The 22706-nt window shown below is 31.0% G+C and overlaps 1 protein-coding gene across 1 annotated transcript in view; it reads left to right on the top strand.

Annotated features, from left to right (window-relative positions):
* The first annotated feature begins 306 nt into the window (after nt 1-306).
* LOC122268551 (opsin-1-like) overlaps nt 307-22706 on the top strand; it is an 81457-nt gene continuing 59057 nt past the window's right edge. Inside the window, exon 1 of the mRNA XM_043038574.3 lies at nt 307-891. The gene's annotated coding sequence lies outside the window, so the exon portion shown is untranslated. The remainder of the gene's footprint in view (nt 892-22706) is intronic.

Genomic DNA, 22706 nt, shown 5'->3' with positions numbered 1-22706 from the left:
GAATAAACCACAATTTTTAATTTTGATCCCTTTGTAAAAAAATTTTTTCCTCCATTTTTTCAAAAAATAAAAAATTATATTTTTCGTAAAATATTTGCCTTTGAAGTTTATCAAAAAAAAAAATACTTCAGTCTTTTTTTTTTTTTTTTAAATTGTTTTAAAAATCTCTTACCTTCATTCAGAGTAACATATTGAAAAAAATTAAAAAAAAATCTCCACTAAAATTTACTTACTTAATTTTTAACTAAACATTTTTCATTGTTCTAAGAAAACGGCTGTTTGATATTAACTGCCGATGACTTTTAAAATAATGGTGCAATTTACAAAAATCATCAGATTTGGAGGTGAAAACAAACTGACAGAAAACTCCAGTTTGCCGGCAGCAAAGTTGATCTTTCCATTTATTTCCAAATTTCAATTCCAAGCGTCATCTTCATTCTTTAAGACGTGTCTCCCGGTTTCAAGCCAATCCAATTATTGAAGCGTTAGAGACAACAGAACTTTGAAAATAGTTTGTTTAGATTAGAAAACAAAAAGTTTTAGAACAAACGATTCTTTTTTATGGAATTGGAATCTTCTTCTCTTGAGACCGATGTTTTAGTTCTTTCATTTCTTAGTTAATAGATTTGTATAATTGACTTTTTCTTCAAATAATGTAAAGAATCGAAACTTTTTCGAAAACAAATGAACATGTTACTGCTGTTTTTATCTAATTAAAATTTTACTTGTCGTGGAACTTCTGAATGCGAAAGCTCGTTTAATGACTCAAGAGTTACTATCAGCTCGTAAATATTTGAATAAATACTTAAGCTGCTTTAATTTTTAAATCGGGGATTAAATTTCGGATGAAAATCGGAAAATAAGTAGTTTACTTCGAATTTAAGAAGGATGGTAAGTACCTATATTAAGACTTTTGTTTTTGTTAATATTAAAGTATAAGTGTAGAGTAACACTATTTTGTTTTCGTTATTTTTTCATCAAAACAACTTAAAAATTTGTTTTAAAATTTTATACAACTTAGAAATTATATACAAATAAAATTGTTTATTGTTTAAAATCAAACTATGTTCTATTTATTAACAAAAGAAAAATTTATTTAGGGAGGAAACAATATTTTTACTTTTCCGCAAACCATTTTATAAATTGCATTTTTCGACTTTTCCAGATTGATTTAATCAGCTAATAAAATAGAGATTTGAAACTTTCTTGAAAAAAATTGAAGAATCTCCGCTGTTTTTATTTTAATAAACTTTGAATGCACTAGCTCGTTTATTAATTCAAAACACATAAATATTTGAATCAAAAGCGAATATACTATGGTTTTTAAAGAGTGGAATGAATTTTTGATTTTAAGAAATAATAAATTGAAAAAAAAAGAAAGAAATTAAGTAGTGTGACGTGAGGTGCTTAGGGGGGGAATAAAAACAACGGCTAGCTAACTTTTATTTTATTTTAAACATTACTATAGTTAGCACTCAACACAATCACAAACATAACATAACATATAAATCATATATGAAGAAGAAAAACATAAGGAGCACTGCATGGCAGGCTTTCTACCGTTCGTTCACTACCACTCACTCACTCTCTCTGTCTCTGAGTTTTTATCTAGTTTCTCACTAGGGGGCGTTACTAGTTCCAGTTTCTCCACAGACTCCCCCTCTGGCTCTGATGGCGTCTCGACGAGGAGCCAGGATTCCTTTCCTGGGACGTCCCCTTCTTTTTATAGGAGCGACAGGTCCTCCAGTGTCTCTTTTCACTTCGGGTTCCACATAAGGTTTTATAGATGACACGTGATAAGTTCCCAGAGTTTGGTCTGGACTGGCCGGATCGGCAATGTCATAAGTTGTTGGAGATCGGTTAGTAAGAACTACGTAAGGTCCTTCTCTTCTAGGCATAAACTTTCTACTTTTCTTATTTTTACTAATTGGGTGGATGTTTACCCAAACTTTGTCACCAGGTTGGAAGTACAGTGGTCGTTGACGACGATCAAAATTTGCTTTTCGTTGATCCTGTTTGGATTCGACTCGTTCTTTGATCTGAGCTGTTAGACGTGCAAACCTTTTTAGGTATGGTGTTATTTCAGGCACAAAGTTACTATTTTCAATGACAGCTTTAACATCATGATTAACGTCATCTGTGGTTCGGAGTTCCCTTCCAAACTGTAAATAGGCGGCGGTGTGTCCTGTTGTATCACATTTTGTTGTGTTCATGGCGAAACGTATCATGGATAGTTTTTCTTCCCACGTATCATGTGAGTTACCAACAAGAATGGCTAGACTCGGCTTGAGATCTCTGTTTTTCCTTTCAGAAGGATTTGCTCGAGGGTGATAGACAGGTGTCAGGTCTTGCTTAATATCAAGTAAATCGCAAGTTTGTTGCATAACAGCACTAACAAATTGCGTACCGTTATCGCTGATCAACCTCCTGGGTAAACCGTAACGCAAGTAAACTTCTTCTATTAATGTTTTAGCGCAATTTGCAGCTGTGGCTTCCTGTAGAGCAAAGAGTTCCACCCATTTGGTACTGGTATCTTCAATTAAAAAGATCCATCTTTTTCCTGTAGGAGTTTCTGGAAGTGGACCAAAAAGATCGATTGCAAGAGTCTCAAACCTTTGAGCGTAAATTGGTGTTCTAAGTAATCCAGCTGGTTTTTGGTTCGTAGGTTTGTATCGATTGCATTCTGCACAGGTTTTGATGTACTCAGAGATGTACTGTCTCATTCCAGAGAAATAGTATCTAGAAGCGATCTTGTTGTAAGTGCGTTCTACACCATAATGTCCAGCTGTTGGAGAGTCATGGTACTCCTGCAACACTCTTTGACGTTCATGAATAGGAACTACGATATGAGCATCGTCCGACTCAGTTTCAGGTGAATAGCGGTATAGGATACCCTCATTCATTATGTATCCTCGACTGATAAAGTTGGCAAAATTTTCGTCTTTTTCATTACTTTCAAGACAGTCAATGATTTTCTTTATTTCTGCGTCTGCCAGTTGTTCTTTTCGGATATCGCTTGATTTTCTTGTAGGCATATTGATGGATACAGCTTGCATTTCACAGTTTGGATCTTCATATGGATATATCGACCTAGAGAGCAGGTCAGCAACTACATTAGCTTTTCCTGGAGTATATACAATCTTTAGATTGAAGGATTGTATTTTTAAAGCCCATCTTGCTAAGCGTCCAGATGGTGTCTTAATGCTCAGAAGCCATTTAAGTGGTTGATGGTCTGAAGCAATAATAATCTCTTGATGTTCGATGTAACCTCGAAACTTCTCTAAGGCCCAAACTACAGCCAAGGCTTCACGTTCAGTAGTTGAATAGTTGCGCTCTGCTGGGATCAACAGACGACTGGCATACTCGATAACATGCTCTTCTGAACCATCTCCTTGGAGAAGTACTGCACCGAGGGCGTAGTTACTTGCATTTGTGCGTATTATAAAAGGCTTAGATCCATCAGGTTGCTTTAAAATAAGAGCTGTTGTTAAGCGTTCTTTTAAAATTTCAAAAGCTTCTTGTTGCTCAGGTCCCCAGGACCAGTCTACTCTCTTCTTAGTTAGATTGCTAAGTGGTCGTGCTATATCTGCAAAGTTTGGAACATATCTTCTGAACCAAGAGCAAGTCTGCAAGAAAGACAAGAGTTCTTTCACATTAGTTGGAACTGAAATTCTTTGGATGGCAGCAATTTTCTCAGCATCAGCTTCAATTCCATCTCTCGTAATCCAGAAGCCTAGGTATTTTACTCGATCACAAGAAAAATGACATTTTTCTCTATTTGCGTGAAGTTTAAATAAAGAAAGTCTTTCAAAAATAGTTTTCAAGTCTTTCATGTGTTTTTCAAATGTTTCCGATAGGATGAAAATGTCATCCAGGTATGAGAGTGCAAAAACATCTTTGAGGCCACTTCGGAATTTGTCTATTAATCTCTGAAATGTGGCAGGTGCATTTTTCAAACCAAAAGGCATGCGCTTAAAACGATAGATGCCAAATGGACAAATAAAAGCAGTTTTATCCATGTCAGATTCATCCATTTGCACTTGATGATAGCCAGATTGTAAGTCTATTGTTGACATGAATGATGTTGGCGTAGCTTCATTCAAAAGATCGTCCATGCGTGGTAATGGATAAGTGTCCGGTTTTGTTACAGCATTGAGGCCTCTGTAGTCAACGCATAATCTGTATTTCCCGTTGGGTTTAGCAACAAGCACTACCGGAGCAGCATAAGAGGATTCACATTCTTCAATAATGTTCTTTTCTAAAAGTTCCTCAATTTGTTCTTTCAAAATTTCTTTTTTGTCCGGCGACATACGATACGGAGGAACAGATACAGGAAAATTGTCTACAGTATCTATTCTGTGCTTCAAGAAAGGAGTAGGCTCTCCCCCTGGTTCAAAGCAAGTTTTATGTTCTTGAAGTAAGCAATTCAATTTTTCTCGTTGTTCCTGGGTCAGATGTTTCCCTTCATCATCTCTCAAGTAGACATTAGTGGTAGGTTCAGGTATTATTGTCGATTCAAAAGTTTTTGGAGTTTCTTTCTTTTCAGCAGGCTTCACGTAGAAAAAATATTGTTTTTGTGGATCTTCACTAAAGTGCCAGGTTCCTTTTTGAACATCAAGCACAATACCAGCTGCATGGAGAAAATCTCTCCCTAATAGGGTATTGTTCCCTTTAGCATCGGGCAGAACGAGAAGTTCAGTAGATACTGTTTTACCTTCTATGCACAGGTTGACGACAGTTTTCAGAGCAACTATCGAGTGAAGTTTTCCATCAGCGAGAGTCAAGGAAATCTTTTTGTCCTCAAAAACAACTCCGTGATTTCGTAAAAAGTCGTATAACTTTTCTCCTGCTATAGAGTGTGAAGCACCTGTATCGGCACATACAGCAATCTTTTCTCCAAAAAGTTCGAAAATTATTAAACTCGAGAGATTCAAATTTTTTCCATTTGTAAATAAGTTCATACAATTAACATTACTATCTTCAGGTTTAGCTCTTGTACAAGTAGGGCACTTGGATTTCACTATTCCTGGCATTCCACATCCGAAACATTGAAGTGGCACTCTTCCTTCGAATCTGGAAGCAGAATTTCGAGATACTGGCGTCCTTGGTTGACGACTTTGAACATTTTCTTGTCTGGTTACTTCAGAGCCAAACTTTCTATCTGAAGTGGTTCTTCTATTTTCTTCTCTAGGATATGCTTTCTTTTGAGTTGGAGTCACTTGTTTCTTCACTACATGACGTATATTCTCGTATGTATCCAATTTTTCGGCTAATTCTAAAGGATTGACACAATCTGCCCATGAATCGATGAAATGTTCCTTGATATCTGGAGGAGCTTTCCTTTTAATCTGATCAGTAATTATTAAATTTTTGAGTTGATCGAATGTGGTAATATTCAGTTCCTTTGTCCATCCTTCGAAATAAGAAGCCAGTTCGAAGAAGTAATCCCTCCATGTCGTATCAGGACTCTTTCTATGTTGGGAGAATAGTTGTCTAAATTTATCAGCAGTGACTCGGAATCTCTTCAGTAGCATTTCTTTCACTTTATGATAATCCTTAGTATCCTGTTCATCTTCTCTAGCAAGTAACTGTGCTATGTCAGCTGGTAAAGAACCAATGAGATATGGTATCCAAGATGATTCTGGAAGATTCATAAACTTCAACTGCCTTTCAAAAGTTATTAAGAACAATCCTATTTCATCGTCTTTAGGATTAAATTTTGGAATGATTCTGCTAAGTTCATATTTTGGGTCATTTGTGGAAACAGAAACAACAGCATTTGAGATCTTTTGCGTTTCGAGCTGGATTTTCAATTTTTCAAGTTCATATTGCCGTTCTTTTTCTAACCGAATTTGTTCATCTACTTGGGCTTTAAGAAGTCTTTCTGCTTCAACTTCTTTCTCCCTAGATATTCTTCCATCCTCAGCTTTCTGTTCTTCTTTAAGGCGATCTTCGATAATAATAGTGAGCATATTTTTCACTAGCTCTTCCTCGTAATTCTCACTTTTAAGAATTAATTCTCGAAGATTAATTACTTTTAAATTATCGGACACAGTCAGACCAAGCTCTGAGGCAAGAAGTCGCAAGTCTTCTTTTTTTCCTTTTCCAAGAAATGCCATTTCAGAAGATGATTCGGAACCAAAGAAAGGGGAACGTTTGGTGCAAAAATGTTAACTAAAATTGTTCGATTCTTAAATTGTTCAAACGTAATTTAACAGTCTTAGTTCGATAAATAATTAATTATTTGAAAAAAATCACGACCTTAATTTTTTTTTCCACTCAAATATGAAATCTAAACAGTTAGAACCATAAACAATGTTTAAAATCAATATTAACAATAATGATATAAATTCTATAAATACTAATGATTTTTTTGTTGCTGTTAAACACTCAATTAATTAATTATAAGCTTGATGAAAACACTTATAAAAATAATGAACATAATTGAAAATTTGCAACAACTTATCACATAAAACCTCATTGAGAATTGTATTACCATAAAATTGAAATTTTATACCCTTTAAATTTGCAGTAAAATATATTCAATATTTTGCATAAAAGCAGATTCAACGCTTAATAACCAAACTTCTAAGTGACAAAATAATTTGCTTTTTCATTAAAATGCCATATCTTTTCACCATAGAAAATAAGATATTTTCTAAAATAATATTCTGAATATTTGCTAAATCGTTAGTATCATTAATAGCACATAAATCACAATTATGTGAGCAAAAAGAAACAAATATTACTCATATAGCAGTTCTTCACAACTTTACTTTGACCTCTTTTTCTTTTCATTAATCATAAAACTGAATGCCAAATATAAAATCAGAAAACATATAAAACTGTACTGATACATAATTAAATATTCAATAAACCATAAGGAGATGATTTCATTTAAACATCTACCATCATTAAAAGCAGTTAGTTATACAATGTTTCAGAATTACTAATTCCAAAGTCATAAATAACTCTTTAAAGTCTAAACATTTCTTCAGCTAAGAAACGAATTAATCAATCACTTCCGCTTTCGGGAAATGAGTTTCACTTTGTATACCTAACTTTCTTTTTAAAATCTTTAAAAAACAATAGATTTTAGAATAAACTACAACTTTTTTATACAGATATAAACACAGTAAATATATATTTTCATTGATTAAAAATATGATTTTCTTAAGATTAGGTTAATCTTTATACATAAAAACATAATAAATTGATCAGGTTGATCAAAATGTTTTGAAATGACCAGGACGGTCTCTGAACGAACGATAATATTAAAAGTTTTAACCAGGATGGTTAAAATCTATATTTATGTATGATCAGGATTGATCAAATTTATATTTAATAAGCTAAATATAAAAACTACTTATCGTCTTGGATTGACGCATCTATTCATCGGGCCGCTCGTTGGGTTGCCAATTTGTGACGTGAGGTGCTTAGGGGGGGAATAAAAACAACGGCTAGCTAACTTTTATTTTATTTTAAACATTACTATAGTTAGCACTCAACACAATCACAAACATAACATAACATATAAATCATATATGAAGAAGAAAAACATAAGGAGCACTGCATGGCAGGCTTTCTACCGTTCGTTCACTACCACTCACTCACTCTCTCTGTCTCTGAGTTTTTATCTAGTTTCTCACTAGGGGGCGTTACTAGTTCCAGTTTCTCCACAGTAGTTTATTTTCGAATTCCAAGAGAATGGTGAGTACTAGTAAGGATTATCATTTTTCTTGATGCTAGGGAACCAGAAAACGTTGTACAAGATTCTTTCTTTTTATTAGAACTATGCTTTAGAATTTTTCATAACATAAATAGCGTAATCTATATAACAATTTTGTATGAACAACATAAATTATTCACATAAAATTGTTTATATTTAAGCAAATCTCTAATTTTATTAAGAAATATTAAAATTTGTAGAAAAAAATTGAAATGAAAAAAAGAATTAAAAAAACCACAAGTTTATAACTGAGGAAAGAGCCGCGGTGGCTCAGGGGATGAAGCACTTTCCTCCCGATGACCTAGGTTCGATCCCCGCGTTGGCAGGTTGAATCAAATTCAGCCCGCGGCTAGCACCGACCACAGTGCTGACGTAAAATATCCTCAGTGGTAGACAGATCATGGTTTAGAGTTCCTTTGCCCTCAGGCTAATCGCGGGAGTTTCTCGTGGTCTTCTTCTCTATGTAACACAAATGTGGGTTAGTTCCACCAGAAAGTCCTCCACGAAGGAAAATTTCTCCCAATATTTGATCCAGGAGTTCCCTTGTCTTCTGGATTATTCTACTGGCAAATTTTACGGAGAGGCTCAATCTTAAAAACATGGTTTTGAGCTTCGAAAATGGATCAAAATGAGTGCATCCGTGTAAGTTTACGAAAAAAAAATTGGACAGATTGTCACTTTATCACAAATAAGGGATTAAAAAAAATCTTCATATTTGATACAAAATTTCTCCTGTTATTCTTTTGTAGAAACTATTGCGTAAAACCTTTCCACGAAATTCAAAATTTTGAGTAGATAAAAGGTATTTATAAGTTTTTCAAATTGTTTTTAGGGAAATTGAAAAATATTCGAGCCTTTATGAATGGGCACTAATTTTTAATTTTTTTGGGGGGGAGGATAAAAGTAATGAAGTTTCATTTTTTTTTGTTAAAATATATTATTTTATTCTACTAATATTTTTAAATTATTAAATATTATATTTGAAACGCAACATTTACACCTCACGGATCAAAAATGTAAAGTTACAGTTAAAAGAATTATACTTGAAGTGCAACATTTAGATCTCCCGGAATCTACACAAGGAACCTAATTTTCATTGATAAATAAAAATATATTCTATTTTCAACTCAGCCTTTGATTTGCTATTTATGTAGATTCTGGGAGATACCAATGTTACATTTCATTGATAATTTTTTTTGTTTGTTCTTACTTTACATTCTGAACTTCTGAACAGGGAAACTAAAATTTGTAACATACTCGAGCTCCTTAAAACAGGGCTTTCCAATTTTTTTTTCAGCAATGGAGCCCTAAATGATCAAACTTCAAATGGCGAAAAGTATATAAAAAAGTAAATAAGGCAACTGTAAGTGTATTCAACCATATTATGTTCTTTTATTTTAAGATTATTTATTAAGACGATAGGTGTTGTGGCTGCTCAGGAGATAGAGCGATCGCTTCCCAATGAGGTTAGTCGGGTTCGAATCCCAGCGATTAGTGATCGATACGCATTGTGTAAAGGTCGGGATAGCCTGATCGGCAGGGCACTGGGCCCATGTCCGAGAGTTCGTGGGTTCGAACCCAGCCGGCCGGCCGTGTAGTAAAGTGACTGATGCACGATGAAATCTGTCGAGTCGCAAAAGTCCTCCATGTTCCCATAACAAATTATTACCTCTGGGGGTACTGGATTGGAGATCGATCGTTCTCTGATTCTGGTCAAAATTACGATCTGTGGATGAATGAATGGATATATGAATGAGTCCGCCCTATAAACGAGTGTGACGCATGGTGTGGCAGAAGTTGAATTCTTGGCCATAGATGGCGCCACTGGAAAACAAGAACAATCGCACCCCCTCTGCCTAAACAGGCATACGTCAACAACAATAACGCATCGTGTAATATTCAATTGCATTACTTAATTTATCGTGTAATTATTTAATTTATCGTAATCTGCGTGCAATATTTAATTTAAAATAAGGTACTTTCGAGATATGTCCCATTCTTTTAATAATGAAAGCAAAATTATTTCAGCAAAGGAAATTTTTTTCTCTCTTTCTTTCTTCTTCCACAGTTGCTACAGTCCATAGTTGCATGATGCATTGACTGATGCATATAATTTGATTTTAATTCTCCATTTTACACATTTTATTAGTCTGAAATTAAACTTTGGGTAGTCAAGCTGGTGCAAAAAGCTATTTCGTGTGAATACAAAATTACAGTTTTAAAAATTAATTTCATCTTTTAAAAAAAAATTGTTAATACCTTTTTTTATCATGAGAAATCACCATGAAATGAGATTAACTTGAACAAATTCTACGCAATGAAAAAAAATATATATATATAAAATAAACGAGAATATGATTACAATACGGAAAATTTTACTTTCTGAAATAAATTAATGAGTATCATAAAATTAATCCTGCTACGGTTAACTTGGGAGAAGTTCAAAAATGCCTGAAAAATAAATTAGAACTAATAATAACTGCGCTGGTTTCATTATTTTAATGAGTTTCTGGATTAATTAATTTCTACAAGATTATGGCCACTGAAATAAAAAGAACGTACTTCAAAAGAATAGATCGGCGGTATTTAAATATTTTTTTCTCCCTTCAATTGATATAGAGCATTTCTTAAAACCTTAATCTGGTTGACAGTTTTTTATTTATGAAAGAATTTTTTTTATTTGAAATATTTCCTTCCCAATAAAATAGTTTTTTTTTTCTTAAAAGTTTTAATCACGAAAATTTATTTTGATTATTAATGCGTCTTTCAAGTAAAGATGTTCAAGAAAATTTGCTTATTAATACAGTTTTTCAAGTTTTCCTACTTTTTTGTTGTTTCTTCAGTTGGAAATTAAGTAGCAAGGTGAGTTGGAAGTTTAGTTTTTAATTAAATGTGAAAACCACAGGTGTATTTTAAGTTTATTGTATTTGTATTCATTTTATGGTAGAAAAGAACCATAAAATATTGTCTGCAAAATAAGGTATTTTTTACTCAAAAAGAGTGTGAGATTTGACAAAATATCTAATTTTTAAATAAAAATGGAATAACTTAATTATTGCGCTGAATATCGATTAAAAAGTTCACTTTTTACATTTCAGCTAAACTTTATTAAAATTTTGTTGTTACACGTTCTTGTTTGTGAATTAATTTTTGAAAAACAAATATATTTCAAACCTGTTACCTGAGATAAAAATTGTTTCTTATTCATTACGAAACGAATACAAAATATAATATATTTTTAAGCATTTGGAAAAGCTTTTTTTTTTAAATTTACGAAAATTCATAGATCAACAATCGAAATATTATCCTATTAGAATTCATAGGATTTGAAAGTTGTAAGATCATCAGTAAGTAAAGATTGTCCGTAATTTTTTAATTTGCTTTCATTTTGGTCTAAACAATTTGGATGACTTTTATCACAAAATTTTTTTAAAATTTAATTTATAGTTTTTCTATATTAAATTTTGATCCTAATAACGTCTCTAAAAGGACAACATTAGCTAAATTTTTGTTTCCTAATTTAAAGTACCTTTTATGTTAGGTAACAATTATAACACTTTGTTATATTCTATCATTGTATTCTGTAAAATATTCCGGATCAAATTACAGTATGAGGTACCGGCACTTTGATTGTATCATCTGTAAAATCCATTTTACAGTACAACAAATTCTCAACGTAAAATATCATACAGTAATATTTATTTAATTATACTGATTTAGTGATTTTACTGTAAAAATGATATTATTTTGCTCTAGAAAAAATGGAGTTTACTGTTTAAAGTACCGGCACTCTGAGTGCAGGTACTTTTTACCGTAATTTGATTTGGTATTTTTTAACAGTGTAGGAAAAATAATTGAATTTGATCTTATTCTTTTCGCATTTGTTTTCAATGTGTATTTGTGTTTTTTTAACTTCCAAAAACTTGGATTTTTTGAAATATCCCATTCGTACATTATAATGTGTTTAAGATTTAGTAAATTTAAAAGAAGATCTTGCCAAATAATAACCACACTTTAAAAAATAATTTTCTTGATATGATTTTCTTGATATACATTTTTTTGAAAAATTGCTATTTTTGAATAAAACGTGTTTAAATAAATGTGGTATTAAATAATTTTAAAAACAAGTCTCTAATCACTGTTAATAAATATTATAGCTAAGAAGTATAGAAATAATAAAGCCTCTTTATTTAGATTAATAAAGCTGTAACGAATTCAAGCTATGCATAAATGTGATAATTAGAACAATTTTTAAAGAACTTTCTAAAACCGTAATATTTTTTTTTTATATCCATTTATTTGCATTTTTCATCAGTGAATAAAAACGCTGGAAGTTATAGAGAAATTTTAGTTTAAGGTGAATAAACGCAGTTCAAAATTGAAAACATAAATATCTAACAGTTCTTGTGAAATAGGAGGAAATTTAATTTGAATGTTAAAGATTTTTTTTTATTTGAAGGAAACTTAAAATTTATTTCCCTTAACACTACCTTCAAATTTACATAAATTATTCATAGAAATAGCTGAAATATAAACTAAGCTTTTCTGGTCACTTCTGATAAATCCAAAAACTAAATAAAGTTTCGAAAGTAATTTTTTATCCGTTTTTCTCATCTTTCTTTACTTTCAGAGCTTGAAGCATGGAATTAAATGCACGTCGCAGCAGGGGAGAGAAAAGTGTAATTAAATTTATTAGCTTCTCGGAGTGTATTAAAATTCCGATTTATTCAAAAATATTTCCACGAATCGTAAGTAGCTCCAAATTGACTTTAAAAATGTCGATCTCAATTATTATTTAAAGGTTTAAATTTGATTTTCTTGTCTTTATGCAGTAAAACAAAAAAAAAAGCGTAACTTTTATATATCGAAACAAAGCAACACACGTGGGTAAAATTTTCGATAAAAATTTCCATTTTGCTGGATATGAAGTTTTAGAGAAACTGTTTTGCTGAATTCTATTGTTTTGATATTTACTGAACTGTAAAGGAAATCGAAATGTCATCAGTTAGCGTTGAGTCGCTGCCTATACCACGATGCAATCTCCTTTTTCTTCTTTTCAGAAAATTCCAATAATTCAGCAGATTTGAAGTAATATTTATGCGTACGGTTTTCCATTTTTTTTTATTATTTCATTAAAAAAATAAAAATAGATTTATTGAAGATTTAATAAAAAAAAGGGTCTCTCCATGAATGTAGTAAGAGTGGTTCGGAATAGGTAGATTTAGGCTTTGCCTTTTAAATCTGCACCGGGAAATCCCAATACTTAATTACATTTATGTCCTAAAAGTTTAAATAAGGCTTAATAGTATACATAAAAATAAATTTTAATGTAGTTTTACAAATTCCATGAAAGTTTTATCCATTTTTCTCCACTAATTTTTAGAATCCAAAGCATGGAATTAAATTCACACCAAACCGGAGACAATTTTATACTGTAATTTTTTTTTTATCTGTCTTCCCTCAGCAAATTTTTACAGCCTACAGCATAATATTTATTTGCATGGTTTTCTATTTTTTTTTATTTCGGTTGAAAATGAAAATAGATTTATTGAAGATTCATAAAAAAATGGCGCAATGAAAGTAGGAAGTAAGAGTGGTTCGAAATAGGTAGATTTAAGCTTTGCGTTCTGTACCGGAATATCTTAATACTTATTACCTTTCACATTTATGGTGCAATGCTAAAAGTCTCAGTAAGGACAAGTAAATAGTATTCATAAAACTGAACTTTAATAAAGTTTCATAAATTTCATGGAAATTTTATTCATTTTTCTCTATTAATTTTTAGAATCCAAAGCATGGAATTAAATTCACACCATGCGGGGGATAATTTTATACTACAAATTTTTTTATCTGTTTTTTCTCTGCAAATTTTTACAGCTTAAAGAATAATATTCATTTGTATGGTTTTCCATTTTTTTAAAATTTCAGTTGGAAATAAAAATAGATTTATTGAAGATTCATAAAAAAAAAATGGCTTCGCAGTGAAAGTAGGAAGTAAGAGTGGTTCGAAACAAGTAGATTTAAGCTTTGCGTTTTGTACCGGAATATCTTAATACTTATTACCTTTTACATTTATGGTGCAATGCTAACAGTATCAGTAAGGACAAGTAAATAGTTTTCATAAAACTAAATTTTAATAAATTTTATGAATTTCATACAATTTTTATTCATTTTTCTCTTCTAACTCTTAGAATCCAAAGCATGGAATTAAATTCATGGCAAGCGGGAAAATTTTATCCTGTTAATTTTTAATCCTAAGGCATAGGACCTGAAACATAATACTTATGTGTACGGTTTTCTAGTCTCCTGTTTCAGTAAAAAATAAAAACAGATATAGTAAGAAAAGAAAAACGGTTTCTTCATGAAATTATGGAGTAATAGTGGTACGAATTGGGTTAGTCTAGATTTCAGGTTTTGAACCCATAGATCTAAATTTTATTTTCAAATAATCTAATAGCATTTCTAATAAATTCGTAATTTAGATGGAAGAAGGCACCAAGTGACGTTCTAAACAACGTAAAATCTGAGTTTTAAAAGCATTTTATGTGCAACAGTCGAAAAGTTTTCAATCTGTTCATGAAATAAGCCAATATATAATGGAAAAGTGCGTTTTGTAAACTATTTCCAGCTGTCGTTGTAATTTCTACCTGTTGCTTCAAGATTAATTAAAATGTTTTTTTAGAAATTTCTTCCACTCAAATCATTAAGAGGACGCTATACCACGGGAGAATCTTTTCATTGCAAATTCTCTTTCACCTCCATAAATAATTTAAAATTTATAGAACAGAAAAAGAGAGTTCAGACAAATCTGAAGTAAGCCATGAAGCTTCAAATACTAAAAATACTGAAAAGAAATATTCAAAATATCAAAATGAAAATATATTATGAGAAGACAACTTAAGATTACGCAATAGAGAAGTTCTTTTCCAATGGTTTGTTTGCTTTTTGATATTTTTGAATTTTTTCCCTCAGTAATTGAAATTTCATGACTTATTCTAGGTTTGTTGCCACACTCTCTTTTTCAATGCTTTAAATTTTCAATTAGTTATGGGGGTGAAATAGAATTTGCTATGGAAAGATTCCTTCGTGGCATGGTGTCCTCTTAAGTAGTGTACCTTATTTGTATATTTTATGTCCATTCAAAGTAAATTGGCGATTTTAACCCTCGGAGTACCATGATCACAAATGTCTACGTCATTTTGATTATACTAAACTTATATTGCACTCATAATGTTTTTGCGTGTGAAAATTGTTGAATCCAAAATCCATGACTCACAAGGGAAACTAGGGAAGTGTGACTCGCGAATTTTGAAATAAACTAGTGGGATGTATGCCTTATGAGGAATAATTTTAGGGGGCAACATTCGTTTCGGCCCATAGAGGATCCTATGAGAGATAAAAAATAATTCAATTTATAGAAATGATTTTATTACTTCAATACAGACTATTAGTTATTGTAAATATCTCATACTCCAATTAATTTTGTGGTACTTTCACGTACTATATAATGCATATTTATTGTCAAAATTGATTTCGAAAATTTTACATATTTTTAGTTTTTCAGAAAAACTTGTTAGGTTAATTTTAAAAAAAATTGGCATCAAAATTTTTTAATTTTTTTTCTTTCAAAAAATTTTCCAAATCAATCGGAGTATGTAATTACAAATTAATTAATTAATAATTAATTAATTAAATTGCTGATTAATTAATTAATTAGCAAATTAATTAATTAACCAATCAATTGCGAATTAATTGTAGTATAAGATAATTACAATAACTAATAGTCTGCATTGAAGTAATAAAATACCGATTTTTCTATGTATTGAATTATTTTTTATCTCTCACAGGACCTTCTATGGGCCGAAACGAATGTTGCCCTCTAAAATTATTCCTCATAAAGCATACATCCCACTAGTTTATTTCAAAATTGTCGAGTCCCACTTCCCTAGTTTCCCTTGTCAGTAACATAATACAGATATTAAGTGATTGATTTAATTAATGAGAACAGGTACAGGTTAAAATTATTGGCTAGCTCTTGGTTACATGGCCATAGAGGAAAGATGGTCAGTTTAAAAATCTCCGATATTTTTTAATATATTTTTGCAAATGGAGTTTTGCAGGCACTTGTTCACCAATTTAAACAAGGTATTGCTTTTCGTGACAGCAAAAAATATGTAAAATATAATATTTATCTTATATAGGGGTCAAATATTTTTCGTTAATTAAGTATTATGATGCTATTCATGCTTAGGTTATGCTTTTTTTAAACTATGCACAAGTATAGTCCTATGTTTTTCAACCTTCAAGCTATATATATAGTCCAAACTTTGTTCCTGAGTAGAAAGAAGAGGAATATTTTATTGATTGAGCTAAAAAATTGTGGCAAATGGTCACCCAGGTAAGATAGCCACATAGTGGAGCCATGGTCACTTTTCATTGATACTATTGACATATCAATGATCGTAGGTTCTTAAAAGCGTAGATAGGTTCTTGAGGAAAATAAGATGAACTTTAGTAAATTAGTCTTCACCAGAATACCTAATATCTCTAAATAAATAAATCCAGATAAGAAACCTTTAGGTTTGTAAATGGTTTTCATTTGGTTTCGCTTCGTAATTTTAAGATGAAAGCTAAAAAAGGAAAAAAGAAAAAAAAGAAATCCTTGATTTTTTTGATTACAATATTGAAACCACTTCTTCAAAAATTTAAACCCTGCATATTAATTTCTGATTCTGAAGACCTAACATATTATCCGATAAAACTCCATAACTAACTCGATAGAGAATTCTACATATTTTATGAATGTCAATGCTTTGGTTGTGGAATAGAATTCCATACCATAAGTAAGAAATGATGACTGGATAAAATATGAAAGGTGCATGAAATGGCTCCATGAAATATGCACAAACTTTCAAAACATTTACCAAAAATGTAGCAAATCTTTCTCGAAAATGATTGATTAAATCTGTACACTAGATTCTGTTTGTTAAATTCTTTTTTTTTTTAAATACGTATTTTTCAAAATCAAACTCATATTTTATTGTTGATTGTAAATTTTTCTTGACTATCTGTGTGAAACATCTTATTTCCATATTTTAACTTTCCTTTTTCGTTATTGCATTTAATGATTATTTAATTTCGGCATTAGGCCGCTTGTTATTTTGGTTTCAAAATTTTTTTTGTTCATATTTTGTTCTCAACATTTCATATTTTTTTGCTCCAAATATGTTAAGTACGTGCATGAGAATTTAAAATATGCAATAAACATTTCTGGTATCCATATTCTTCGTGCTTTTGTTTAGATTTGAAAAAAATGGCCATCTATCTACCCTACAACCTATCTACTTACCCTACAACAATAGCACTTGTCATGATCATTGTGCGAATGCCTATAATGGGATGAATTTTGTCCTAGCTACTAATTTGTGAAATAAAAAAAAGTGTAGCAAATAAAATAATAAAAATAACATCGGAACATGTTGAAAATAGAATACTTAAACTGAATTTTGATAAAAATTTAAATTTCTAATTTTACAAAAAAAAAAAAAATCTATAAATGGGGTATTGTATCATGGTACTGCAAATGATGTAGACTTTTAGTGTATAGTTGAATCCCCTGCACCTTAAATAGGAGATTCAATATTAATAAATAAATGATTGAGCAAGATTATTAGAAATAAATGTTAAGACTTAGACCATTCTGAACATAAACTTTTTCGTAATTGCTATAAATTCCTGCAATTCCTGCAGCTGCAATTTTCTTATCTGCTTCCGATGATTTCATATACCGATGATTTGGTATATCAGAAACTTACGTAATCAGTCCATCTGTTCTTAATCATTTTGGTATTCTTCAAATAAGTTTATTATTGCTCTGTTTTCGTCTGTCTTGCAAATACAGTCTAGATTATTTTGACTTATAGATAAAGCTAACAATAATTTTGGAATTTTCTATAAAAAATTCTATGAACTTTTAAATAAGGAGTTAAATAACAATAAAAATTTTACGCATTGCAATTTCAACAATAATATTATCATTAAAATATTTTTTTCTATAAGAGGTTAAAAATTGAAATTATTAATATATAATTTCCATACTTAATTATCCGTCCAAGTTTCATAAATTTCCTATTAAATTTAGAACATTCACTTGTGAATCTAATACTTACGTAACTGAACCTTGCTCCGTTTTCTCGAGCTACTTAAGCGAAATTATTAACAATATTATTAAAGAAAGTTTTTCTTGAATTATCACTAATAATCAATCTATTTCAGAATTTATGAAACAAAATAAAATCAACTCTATTGCGACTTTTGATTTCCAGTATCTCTTTAACGTTCTATTGAGTTATTACTATGATTATAAAGATATCCTTACTTGCGATTTTGATTGTTGGGAAATTCTGATAAATTTTTGTTTTTTTAATAATTATCTTTGCAACTGAAAATATATTTTTCCTGAAATAGATGATGTACTATAAGGATCTAATTTTTTGTCACTTTTAGCTAACTTATGTTACACTGCTATGAAAAAAAAATTATACTCCTGATATTAAATTTGTTTTTAGATTTTCTATTAAATAATATTTACAGCTAGAAATTTATCTTGCTCCATAATCATGACGATAATATTAATTTTAATTTTTTGGATTTAAGTATTAAAGAAAAAAATATCTGCATTGTTGACTTATACGATAAAAGAAAAGATTCTAAATTTAATGTAAACAAACTAAATTGATGGAATTCTAATGGTTCTAAAAGCCTTTATTTTAATTACTTTTTTAATCAAATGAATAGGATTAAAAAATTTATTGTAATGTTTATTTATCTAAATAACAAACAGATAAACTCTTCCAAAATTTGATAAAAATAGTGGATATCCAACTAATGTAATTAAATTCTACACAAAATCATAGAGTTTATTATGTGTTACAATTCTTAATTAATTTATTAAATACTTCTTTGTTAACTAATTTTATATTTTTACTATATGAAAATCTAATTCTGGCAAATCTGGGACTGAAAATCTTCTACTATTTATTAAAGAAATTTTTTCAATAATTTTTTTTTCTCAATAAATGTTAATAATTTCTCTAAAAATTATCAAAATTGAAATTTTATAATTAAAATTCAACCTTATTAATTATGAACTTGGAATTATTCAGTATAATAGTATAACCCTGCGCAAATCCAGTTCGGACCAAGCCAAAGTAGTTGACATATCAAACACGCTTCTGTACTTCAGTAAGAACTCGCCACAAAATACATCACACTATCCTTTATTTGTGCTATTATTTTCTCATTTTGTAATCTGGAAAATTAGTTACGAAAATATTCCAAATCAGTTTTAAAAAATGCCAGTAAGTGGAAGCTCATTTGAATTTGTTAATCGCTTTATATGCTACATTTTGTGATCATTCTGTATATTGTATTTTTCTTGAATTATTTTTTTATAATTTTTTGCTTCATATGTTCTACCTTCGTAAAAATTTTTTTTGTTGCTTCTCCCCTTGTTGTATTGATGTATTTTGCTTTGGCTACATTAATACAATATTTTGGTAATTTTTCTGTTCATATAGTAACGGTTTGCCGGAAATTCTAGCTTTCAAAATTATAGTTCTTATTTTCACGTATTTCCCAAAAATGCAAAACCGAAAAAAGCAAATTTAACCAAATATATAATTATGTTAGGCTAAGCTATTTTGATAAAATTACCAAATTTTATCACATATTCTAAAACCAAATTTTATTGTTAGTTTTACCAAATTAATTATCAAAGCGCTGCGGAAAAAAGTACCAAACTTTTTGTTGTCCCCCGTAGAGCCAGAAACATGGTAAAGTTTACCATATTCTGTTAGTTTTTGCTTTACTTTTTTTAAATGTGCCATTTATTTCGCCTATTAGTATATTATCACAAATTTCACCTTTATATTGTAATAGTGTTCGTCTAATGCAAAATCTAAATGCACGGTGTGGTAGTTACAAAGAATTGCAAACCACATACAAATATAACTGATAATAAAATACCATCAAAATCATTTGAAGCAATATCAATTTCGATTAATTTAATCCCACTGCAAAAGCATTTTGATTTAATTTTATGATTTCAGTTTTTCCCCATAGAGTTTTTACGAATGTAATATCTTATAATAACTAATTAAGACCATGCGATTGAATTCCATACCTAATCCTAAGAAAAGAGCTTCTGAAAGATTGCGTTGCGATGGACAATTATCTCAGCAATATCCCCAGAGACAGATCCTCAGTTGACTAAGATGCATCTCGCAGAATCTGTGCTTTACCTGTAATTACTGATTGGATTGGATCCGTTTAAGGAAGCTGAGCTGTCCTTACTGGCACCAGTCCAGTAAATTGCATGGATTTATGTAATAGATGAGCGTTGTTTTGTGATAGAATGTCTTCCAGTTGAAATAAATGACCATCGCTTAATGGGAATAATATAATACGCAGCGTCATTTAATTTAGGTTAAGAGAGAGAGTACAATAAAACTCTTTCGCCAAGGAGTTTTTTTTAAAAAAAGCCGCAGTTTGGGCATCTTAAACTCAAAATAAAGCTTTAATTTTAAATTAAACTGCCCTTTATATCGAGATTGAATTTGTTTTTACAAAACAAGGCCAGAATAACCATTTGAAATCGAGAGGTAAATCTTCATTTTGTAAACAAAAGGAGAAAGAGTTTTCAAACCGAGTATAAATTCTGCTTCTCAAGGTTTATTTTAGATTATAAGACTATCTTTGAAACAAGGTTTAATTACCCTGGCTTTTATATACTAGGACGCCCGGTGGCTGAGCGGTAGCGCTTCGCGCTGTCGTGCCACAGGTCCCTGGTTCGATCCTCGGGCCGGGCAAGGTTCACTCAGCCTTTCATCCCTTCAGCGGGTCGATAAAATGAGTACCAAGCATGCTTGGGAACTAACACTGGGGGTTCCGCGTTCGGCTGACCACCTGACCGGAACATATGCTCCTGCACCCCAGAGCCCAAGGTCAAGAAAACTGAGATGGGCACAGTCGGCCTTGGCCCTCTTAATGGGCTGTCGCGCCACTGAGTTAGAGTTAGTTTTATATACTTACTTTAACATCTTAAAAGTGAAGGTTGGCTTCATTACTAAATCGTCAATGCAGTCAAAATGCTACATTTAAAAGCCGGGACCAAGCTAGAATGAAAAAGAGGCAAAAACAAGTTTTGCAGTATAAGCTAAGAAATAAGATTCTTTTATAACAATTTTCGCATGCCTTTATTCAATCTTTAGGGAAACAAGCTTGGCATACTGATATTTCCATAAAGTTTAAAAATGATTAATTAGCCTACCTTTCTATGCCATTCAAATAAAAATGAAAAGACAATGTTTGCTGTAAGGTTGCTGCTATCGGCGTTTTATTTCATTTAAATTCACAAAGTAGTATATTCACATCATATACAAAAATAAATCCCTTTACATTTAAAAAAGCTTGTTTCCATAATAATTAATGACATTTACACCACCTACACTGTAGTATGGTTAACCACGTTCCTCTTCACTTATAAAGTGAGGGTTTTTCGAGAATTTTTCATCCATCAACGCTCCTCAGCGCCCTTTAAATTGATAAATGAAGGCAAGTGTCTTCCTCGAAGGCAAAAGCCTTCGAGGATATATAAAATATTCTGCGCATCAAGAAATGAGAATACATCATTCTCAGTTGAGTAACTCTTGAGATTCGAGATTGTGGCTTTTCACTTTCTGCAAAGCATTTATGAAAGTTGTGAACAAAATTTATACTCCGATCAAAAGCTGTCTATGACATAGACTCTATGTCTTAGAAAATTTAATGTTCAGTGGGCAGGAGGGACATCATAAATAGATATTAATTTAAAAGAGAGGGGGGGGGAATGTGGATATCTGAGAATAATATAAGCAATATACCAAAGCATAATATTTTCGTCTCATTTAATTTTTTTTCTTCCAATGCTCACCTGATTGACACTAGTCATTCAAAAATCAATAAGGTAGATTTGTTGATCACTCTTTCAGAAGCATTATGTTAGGTATGACAACGTTTCTCCCACAGTAAGGACAAATAGTAAAGAGAATGGAAGAGCATGCATGCCTTGTCCGGGATTCGAACCCGGGAACTTCCTGACGTGAGGTCAGCTCCTTCATCACTACGCAGTCCGGTCGGCTCATCAGTGCCGTAGCGAGCTTAACTCGCGCCCGGGGCACAATACCTTTTTAGCGCCCCCCCCCCCCCATTCGAAAACCACCTAATATTATAAGTAAAATATACTCGCAAAGTAATAAATAAATAAAGTAAACTAAATAAAGTCATAGGTTCAAGCTAGGCATTAAATTTGAGACAAAAAATGTAGTTGAGAAAACAAGACTAGATTTTGAAATGTATATGATCATCTAGAATTAGTTCAAAAGATACCTATTAATTATTTTACATATTTATAAAGAAATATTTTAAAAACACGTAGTTTTAAAACAATAAAAAATTAAATATTTATTATCTCTAAGGAGATACATATATTTAATAATATGATTATAATACATTAATAAAACTAATTACTATGTATAAATTTTCCGCTTTTGATGAAGCAAATTTATCAATAATATCATCAAAGTTGATCATTTCAAATTTTTTTATACCCTATTCACTGAATAATAGAATTGTCGAGTAGATGTAGTAAGTAATCTTATTTGTTTTATTACTAACCAAGAATGCCTTGAACTTGAAAGGTAGCAACACAGTGAAATATACACTATAATTTATGCTAACATTAAACTTATAATATTTTAATAATATTTCATTTTTATTCTAAGCAGAGCGCGAAGACAATGACGCAAAACTGAAAAATACAGGCACAAAATAACTTAAACGTTAATATTTCGGGTATTTACCTAACTTGTAGCGGAATTCCACAACCTGTCGCAAGTGTCACGGATATGTACAGTCACGGAAAAAAGTATCCGGAAAG

This window comes from Parasteatoda tepidariorum, chromosome 6 (assembly GCF_982258835.1).
Source record: "Parasteatoda tepidariorum strain Cologne lab strain chromosome 6, Ptep-v5.0, whole genome shotgun sequence".
In the NCBI taxonomy this organism is placed as follows: Eukaryota; Metazoa; Arthropoda; class Arachnida; order Araneae; family Theridiidae; genus Parasteatoda; species Parasteatoda tepidariorum.
This window is presented reverse-complemented; position numbering and strand designations above follow the sequence as displayed.